The sequence below is a fragment of the Varanus komodoensis genome, unplaced genomic scaffold (genome assembly GCF_004798865.1).
Source record: "Varanus komodoensis strain SLA01 unplaced genomic scaffold, ASM479886v1 scaffold26, whole genome shotgun sequence".
In the NCBI taxonomy this organism is placed as follows: domain Eukaryota; kingdom Metazoa; phylum Chordata; class Lepidosauria; order Squamata; family Varanidae; genus Varanus; species Varanus komodoensis.
The window spans coordinates 6,000,109-6,008,857 of record NW_025335684.1 but is presented as its reverse complement, the minus strand read 5'-3'; positions in this window follow the sequence as shown (position 1 = coordinate 6,008,857).

Below are 8,749 nucleotides of genomic sequence, written 5' to 3'. Positions count from 1 at the left end.
AAGCCGTTTCAGTTCCCACCATGGTTTGTCATCGCATCCAAACCTGGAAAGCAGCTGTCGATAACCCCTCCACAGACCAAGGGTTATTTGAAGGTTGTTTAACTCTCAAACAAGGCCTGCCAGCTGCGTCTGGGCAACATAAGAAACCGTGGCAGTGTTGGATATTCAGAAGGACCACCGATCTGTACATCAGCCCACCATGGCTTAAATAAACCATGGTGGGCTGGTTTATACAAACTTTCAGACCACATAGGAACGCACATTCAAGGGCTGGGGATGGGTTGAGTTGGACTGTCTTTGCACTATGGTTGCTGATGAACCAGGGTTATCATGTTGTGTGAACTCAGCTGCTCTAACAGGCTGCGGCTTTTTAACTATGACGGGAACCCGTGTTTGGCTGACTGTATTCAGACAACACAATAACTCACCTTTCAAACCACAGTTTGGAGACAGCCCATACTCCACATGCACCGAAGCCTTGAGCAGACAGCGCAATGGCAACCTGTGCTCAGGCCTGGATTGCAGATTATCTTGTTGGCTGGGCTTAGTCTCAAAACCAGCTTCTCTGTTTGATTCACCAGCCGAGTCCACCCATCGGTCGCTTCCTCTGCCGGGCAGAAGGGCAGGGCCTTTTCCGGGCCCTGGTGTCAGCCAGCCATTCCAAAGAAATGATTTCATGCTGCCTATTTCCTCCACTTGCAGTTCGAAAGCATGCAAATGCAAGTAGATAAAAAGGTACCACTTCGGTGGGCAGGTAACAGCATTCCGTGCACCTTGGTCATTCCGGCCACACAACCACGGAGACTGTCTGCGGACAAGCGCTGGCTCCCTTGGCCAGGAAACCGCCCCCGAGAGTCAGGCATGACTGGACGTAACGTCGAGGGGAAACCTTTACCTTTACCTTTTTTATTTCTCCCACATCAGTCCCTAGCAAGGACACGGTCTCTTTGTGCTTGTGTCCATTTCAAAGCAATCTCTCCAGCAAAGGTGAGGTTGTCGAGGAGAGCAGAAGCGGCTAATCCACGCTTCTTGATGTGCAAATCAGCAGCTGGCATCTGCCAGCACAGCTTTCCCTTCAGTTCCCCTCTGTGAGGGGAAGGGGGAGAAGGAGGTGGGCACTGCTGCATGCATGAGTGCCTGCTGATTCATTCTGAACCGCTGAAGCACCAGGGCTACCAGCAAAACAATTCTAGGACATGTCCTGTTTATGCTGAGATACTGAAGACGCAGAATTCTTCAGGATCTATGTACAGAAGCTGTCTTGAACACAGCAGCCACCTCTCTGAGATTCTCCACTTGTATGTTTGTTTTGTTTTATACTCAAGTTTCTAGTCCTTATGATTGTAGTTAAAGATGTCTGATTTTGTTTTCTTATTTTACAGTCAATTGTTTTGATTTTTTCCCTACAGAAACCATCTAATTATATGTCATTGCATGCCCGGTTTGCACCTCAGTGGGTGCTTGGCACACTTCCCCCCTAGCGGGTGAGCAGAGACGTGTGCGAAGTGAGCAATGGCTGCAAAAGCCACATGGCCGGGGTTCTGCTGCCAGGTCAGGTAGACACCCATTTCTCTGTGCTTACACGGTGCACACAGGATAGCAAAGGACCACACCTTGTGTGGTTCGTGGGAAAGAGATGGACAGCAAGGGCAACTTGTATACCTAAGAGAATCAGGAGCTCAAGCCCAGGATCCAAATCTGAGCCCCTGGGCTTGCCTAGGCAGCTACAACCTTTCCACTGACCACGCGCACTTTCCCCAAGATGGTTTGCCATCTTTGCTGCTGTTTTCCCCATTCCAAAAATCTTCTTCTAAGGCTTATACACTGGCAGCCGGAATTTGAAGCTCAAATATGCAGCTATATTTTTCCGAACCCGTTTGCCTTCGGCACCGTGCAGGAATGCCAGTGTGGCGTAGTGCTTAAGAGCACAGGACGGGGACTCAGGCGATCCGGGTTCGAGTCCCCGCTCGGCCATGGAGCCAAATGGGTGACTTTGAGCCAGTCATAGACTCTCAGCCAGCCTACCTCACAGGGTAGTTGTTGTGGGGATAAGACTGAGAGCAGGAGGAGGAGAATGAAGTAAGCTGCCTTGATTTCTTCAAAATAAAAAAGATGGGATATAAATCTAATAAATCAATTCACCCCGTGCTACCCAAGCATGTCCCCAAATATAATTTAGGCCCTGAATTGAGAGAGATTCAAAACTCCTGCATTATACAGCATGAGACCACATACTGAGGTTATTATCCTATGTTCGCATTGTTGTTGTTCGTCGAGAAGTCGTGTCCGACCCATCGCGACCCCATGGACAACACTCCTCCAGGCCTTCCTGTCCTCCGCCATCCCCCGGAGTCCACTCAAGCTCAGGCCAACTGCCTCAGTGACTCCATCCAGCCACCTCATCCTCTGCCGTCCCCTTCTTCTTTTGCCATCTAGTGTTCCCAGCATTAGACTCTATGTTTGCATACCAAGGACCAAGTCCCAACAAATGCCATGGGACCCAGTTCTGCCTACTCAAGTCTAGAATACTTTTATGAGGAACAGAATGTTGATTACATCACTTCTGTTTTAGTTTTCACTTGTTTTTCCCCAAGCTTTCCTTTTCAGAAATGATCTCCCTGCATTTAGTAAACTAGCACACCGGGGGGAAAGTACAGCGTTGCTTTTCCTTGAAGTGCTAGCTTACCATATGCAGGGAGTTTCTTCACATGTTGCGTCTTAACCCAAGGAGTCTTCCAAACGATGCTCACAATGAGATGTGTGAACTGGAAATTACCACCTGAGTGGAACAAGGCAGAATTTCACCAGCGCATGATCCCCTTCAGGCCAAGCCGTAGATTCTGTTTCGTCTCCCATACCTGCTTCAGGGTTTGGGGGCAGGCTGCAGCGGTGACAAGGAGAAGCAACTCCGGGGGGGGGGGCTTGCTGCGGGCCCTTGTTTGGTGTGTGAACCCCCTGAGTATCAGTGGGGTCATTCACTTAGTCGCAGCTCCTTCCCTGAATGCAGTCTCAGGAATTTAACTTCCAGAGACGGGGAACAAGCCTGAAAGACGACGGACCTGGCCACTCAAACACTGTTTAAGAGAAAAAAATTGGGGCCCCCAAAAGAGAAAAATTGGGACAAAATACAGGTGGTGGGGACCTTGTTAGCACACGGTGGGGTGGGTCCCTTCAGCAAAGGTGGGGAGGGGGCTTCAGCGCTTCGCCCCCACGGTGTCCTGGTCCGCCTTGGGGTGGGACTGAGGCAAAGGTGCATCTGCTCTCCAGAGCGGGAGAAAGCTCCGATTGCTCGGGGCAGACGCAGCGACCGGGGACGAAAAGATCAACTTCAGGCCGACTGCCGGAAAGTCGGAGGCGTGCTCTGCCGTGTGCATGTGCCTTCCCAGGGTGCTGCAAATAGGAGCGCGTGGACAGGGGGAGACCCCAGGCCCCTGATCCAGCTGGCCCACCCTCCTCTCTGTCGACCCAAACCCAGCAGCGTGCAGGGAAAGCCAGTGCCGGGTCCCAGCGCACTGCCAGTGCTGTGCGTCCGCCCAGCTTCCCTCTAGGTTTTCCCAGCCTGCCCCCGACCAGGAACGGAGCCCGGTTCCTGCAAGCTGCACTGCACCACACATGTGGCCCGTTTCCGTGTGCCTGATCGAGATGGCCGCCGGAGTTTCCATTCGCCCGTGGAGAGCCCCCGCGGCAGTGCCCCGGGGGTTTCAGTCGGCCCTTTTTAGAGCGCCGGCTTCCCTGACACGGCTGGCTGCCTTCCTCGGTTGAGTCAGAAAAACGCAAGGTTTCTCTCATGCCGGGTCACTGCAGGCCTCACAGCTGACAGCGGGGCTTTGAGACGGGCGAGCAGCTCCAGTGACGCAGCAGCACGGGGCGAAGGGCTGCCAAGCGCGCTGAAGAGGCTCCCGGGAGGCGACCCGCTTCCAGTCACGAGCGCGAGCTTGGAAGAAGCAGAGCGTGACTCACAGGGGCAAGACTGGCTCTGAGCATGTACAGAGCGCCCTTGCCCTTGCCCAGCATCCCAGATGTGGGATCAGGAAACAGGGCGTGCAGTTCCGCAGGACTTCTGGATCACTTTGGGCCCAGTGGCAACTTCTGCTCTGCCCGGAAGAGGAAAAGCAGAGCCAAAAAGAAAGCACTAATTTGCATAAAATTAGATATGTTATTTTATGCATACGGTTGTTCATTTAGGAAAAAATCTATAATCCAAATAGAAATAAAATACTACTCACCCTGGTGGGGAAGACTGCGGCTGGGTGAGGCTTACGACTGCTCTGTCTTCTCCAGACTCTGCCAGGGGTTGAGCAAGTACGTGGCCCAGCTGGCCTTCAAACAGAGGACTGCCTTGTGCAAAGTAGGACACATGCACACCCTAGGAGATGCAATTTCTTCCAAAATCAAAAATCAAAAAATCCTGCAGGACTGGAGGCTAATCTATCCGTCTCCTGCAAATTCAGCTTCTGGAGAGTGACTTGCATGGTGCACTAAACCTTATGAACATTCAGCCTTTAAAGTCTGGTTAAGTCTCTGTGTTTACTGGACTCCATAAATTCATTCATTCATGCATGCATGCATGCATGCATTCATTTATAGGCTGCACCGATAGCCCTGTTAGGCCTCTCTGGGTGGTGCATATTTCCATAAATAAGCAATCCACTGAACAAGCAGAGTCGCAAAGGCATTTAAAATGTGACAGGTAGAAAGTAATGCAAGAAGGGGAAGCTTAGCCCGTCCCTCATTCGTCTTTCTCCACTCCAAGTCATTGCAGCACCCGCAGGGTTAAACACACTCCACTGCTCATCCAGAGCAACGCTGAATCTGGACACAAGGAGAGGTTTCGTAGCGGCCGGGGCGTCGGATTCCTGCTTGCTCAGCACCACCACCCATTCAAAGCCTGACCTGTTTTTGTTTTTTTACATGATGGTACTGAAACAAAGAAAGGATGGGGAGTGGATTTGTGGGTTTGTGAAAGGACCTGTACTGAAAACAGATTCCCTGGGCTGAGCACACTCACCATCTAACCAGAACAAGCCCAAAGGACAGGACTCCAGCCATGCAAACCCAGATGATCTAGAACCCAGCTTCTCTCCACTGACTCTAGTCCCATGCTTAAGACTAAGCATGACCTGGAGCATCTCCAAAGGTCTATCAGTGGAGACCCAGTGTGGTGTGGTGGTTAAGAGCATGGGACTGGGACTCAGACAATCTGGGTTTGAGTCTCCGTTCAGCCATGGAGCCAACTGGGTGACTTTGGGCCAGTCACAGCCTCTCAGCCCAAGCTACCTCACAGGGTTGTGGTTGTGGGGGTAAGATGGAGGAGGAGATATAAGCTGCCTTGAGCCCTTTGTAGGAAAAAAGCAGGATATAAAACGAAAAATAAATAACTAAAACGGATCTCAGATGGCCCAAGACACTTTGCTGCATGAGCAAAGGTCAAGATGGTGCTGCTTGCTGTTCTGTGCGCCAAAGCCACATGGATCTGCAGTTGCATGTTTCTTCAGTGCTGACACTGGGACCGTGCCCACCACTGCTCCGGAAGGCCCCGGGCTAGTTTAGGGGCTGCCAAGCAGGTGGGAAGTTCCAAGGGCTCCGGCATCTGCTGCCTGAGGCAACCGCTTCATTTTGCCGCATGGCAGGGCCGGCCCTGCATTAAACCAGAGGCTTTTGGATGTTTTACCCACAGGCCCCACTGGAGAGAGCAGAAACGGAACAAGGAACACCAGGCAGAGTTGGGCACAATCCGCTGGCATTGCTGGTATCGTCTGGGGGATCTCAAGTCCCTCTTGGAAAACTGTTGGATTCTTTGCCACAGCTAGTTCCTTCCAGCAGGCAGTGCCATAATTCACTTTCCCTCAAGCCGAGCATAAACTTTGGCTCTGGAAATGGCATTATGTGTCCTCCCCATTTTGGGAGAAATTTGCTGATCCGGGCAACCTTCATCTGGGCCTCCAAAATGGTGCCAGGGGGTACCAACATGTCCAAAGACCCCTCCCTGGGCATGCAAGGGGCTCCCCCGTCTCCCCTCATTTTAGTCCTTAAGATACTGAGCTTTTAAAATTTAACTGTGAGGTCGCCATGCTGTACAGACTATCACTGTCAACCAGAGCCTTCTTTATTTGGGTTTGAAAAAGCAAGAAATATGAGGGGTTTTCCAAAAGTTCCCGCACTTTTATATTTTATAAATATATTTTTTTGCTTTTGGCATTAAAAAGTTGGTATGACGCTAGGAAAAAGGCATCGCAAAGGAAGGTGGCTATGTAGAAAAGTGATGTCGCTTATTTTTGAAATTCTTAATAAATGGAGTTTTTAAAAGTGTGGAAGCTTTTTGAAGAACCCTCATATTTGGGGGCTCAAATCCCTACCCTCGCCTTGGCATTAAACTCTTGAGTTGGTTACTTTTCCATTTCTGTCCCCCTTTTCCATCCCAACCATTTGCCTTCTGAGCAACATGGGGTTTCCCCCCCCCCCCCCGACAGGTCATGTCCTTCATAGTAGCCATTTCATCCGTAAGCCATCTTGTGAAAGTGCCCATGACACTCTCAAAATAGGGAGCCCTGCTCTAAGCAGAGAAACCCGTTTCTATTCCATAGTCTTTCTCTTTCCCTCAATTTCTTTCAACCCTTCTATCTGGTCCTTTGAGCTGCATTTCTTCCTATAATGACTTTCACCTCTTTCCCCATCCTTGCTTATCCCCGTGTTTAAAATGGCTGTGTAGATGTTATCCTTGCCCTCTAATTTTGCAGCAACACCTGCCTACCGAATGCGTGCAGTGATGCCGAGACACCAGGTGGTCAAGCAAAGAGAGATTACTGGGCTGAAAGGTCCATTGCAATCCACCTGCAGGTTGGCTGAGACCCACTGGGGCTCTTGACCCACGGTTTAAGAAATCCTGCATTTGGTCAATCCTTTCAGCAAGGGAAGGAAGAAATCACCATGCTCATAATCACTAAGGCAAGAGCATTTCGAAAACCGTTTCCCCCCAGAGTTTCAACATTTCCAGAAATCTCTAGTCTTACTTAAAGTCTTCCTCTTGCATAGTTTTAAGAAATCCTTTGGAGGGAGTAAAAGCCAGACAGAAGTAGGCAAACACTTCAGCTTCAACATCATATTCATCTCTTTAAGAAGAAATATTACCTTCCTCAAATCGTTCCATTTTTCTTCATTGACATCTGGGAAAAACATGAAAAAGTATCTTGGAGTAGAGGAAAAGACGGGACTTCTCTCCCTACCTCTGCCCCATTTTTTACATCTCTAGAGGCTACGTAAGTCAGAAAGCAAAATGAATCAAAAAGCTTCCAAGGGGAAAACCTGTCCATGCACAAAACATCTACAGACTCAGATTACAGTGTCCTCGAATCTTGTACAAAATTGTGTGACTTGACTTTTGCAGTGGTATTTTCATTATTAGGCAAATGAATGGATATTGAAGCTACAGAAGGTTTGGACCCCATTTTATGGAGGAGGCCTGGGATAGAAAAGGAGGATATCAGCGGGTAGAGAAGCTTAGAAAGACCAAAGATGATCAATGCAGGAATTTTTATCATATTTTTTCTTCAGCCTCCATTCAGACCTAGTCCAAAAATGAAGCAGAATTAGGTGGAGATGTAGAAGACTTCAGACTTTAGGTCAGATGGAAATGTCCTGCAGCTAAGGAAGTAAAAAAGATTCCACGGCAGACCAGCTTTTCCCTAGTCTTGTAGAATCTGTGGACTAGTGGACTGATTGTGGGGGGGACACAAATACACCCGTGCATAAGCAAAACAACAAAACACGACACAACACTTCATCAACGAGCGAGTGACAGAACAAAGGGCTTCTGACAATCTGCAAAATGCAGACAGAACAGAGTTAACTCGGTACATTCTTCCAGATGCGGGCCTCCAGAAGTTGTTGAACTACAGCCCTTATCATCCCCAATCATTGGCCAAGCTGACGGGAGTTGAAGTCCAACTATGTCTGGAGAGCTACAGGTGCTACCCTGTGGTTTTGGATTAATTTGTTAATTAACCACCTTAAAAAACACTCTGAAGTAAAGCTAGCACGGGAGGGAGAAATGTTCCTGCTCCAACTCTTCGTTGCTGCGCTGGTTTTGGTTTGCAATGATTCGGTGACTTGGGGAAGCATTCGGAAAGGGGCCTTCCACAATCACTGCCTGACCTGATACAGCCTTCAGCATCCCTCCACCCAAGAATCTGCTGCACGTGCAGGCAGAAATCATCCTAGCCAGACCTCAAGCCACCTGCAAAGTCCCCATTACTGCTGATTGCCTACTCAAGGGGGATGAATTGATTTCCTCTTGCCAGCCGATCCTTCTGCATCCCTTAAAGTATTTCCTTTCTGTACCGCCCCATACCTGAAGCTCTCTCTGTGGTTTACAGCAATTGAACAATCCAGTATCCTCCCCTTTTTGCAAGTCTAGTTTTATTGATCAAAGAAATAAAAATAAAAACTATGTCCAGGAGAACCGCACGTTTGCATGAGGAGTTACCACCTTTGGCAACAAATCTGCCAGTTTCAGGTCTGGTGATGCTAAAAACAGAGAAAAGAAATCCTCCTCCTGCCCCCACAGATGACAGTTTCATAAACTGAAGGATGTTTCTTCCTTCCGCCCTTCCCCAAAAAGCCACCCCCGAGCCCTGCGTTGCAAGGTCGGCCAATGCTGAGCTGAATCACAGGTGTGAAGTGTGAAGCACCTTACTCCTCTCTCTCTCTCTCTCTCTCTCTCTCTCTCTCTCTCTCTCTCTCTCTCTCTCTT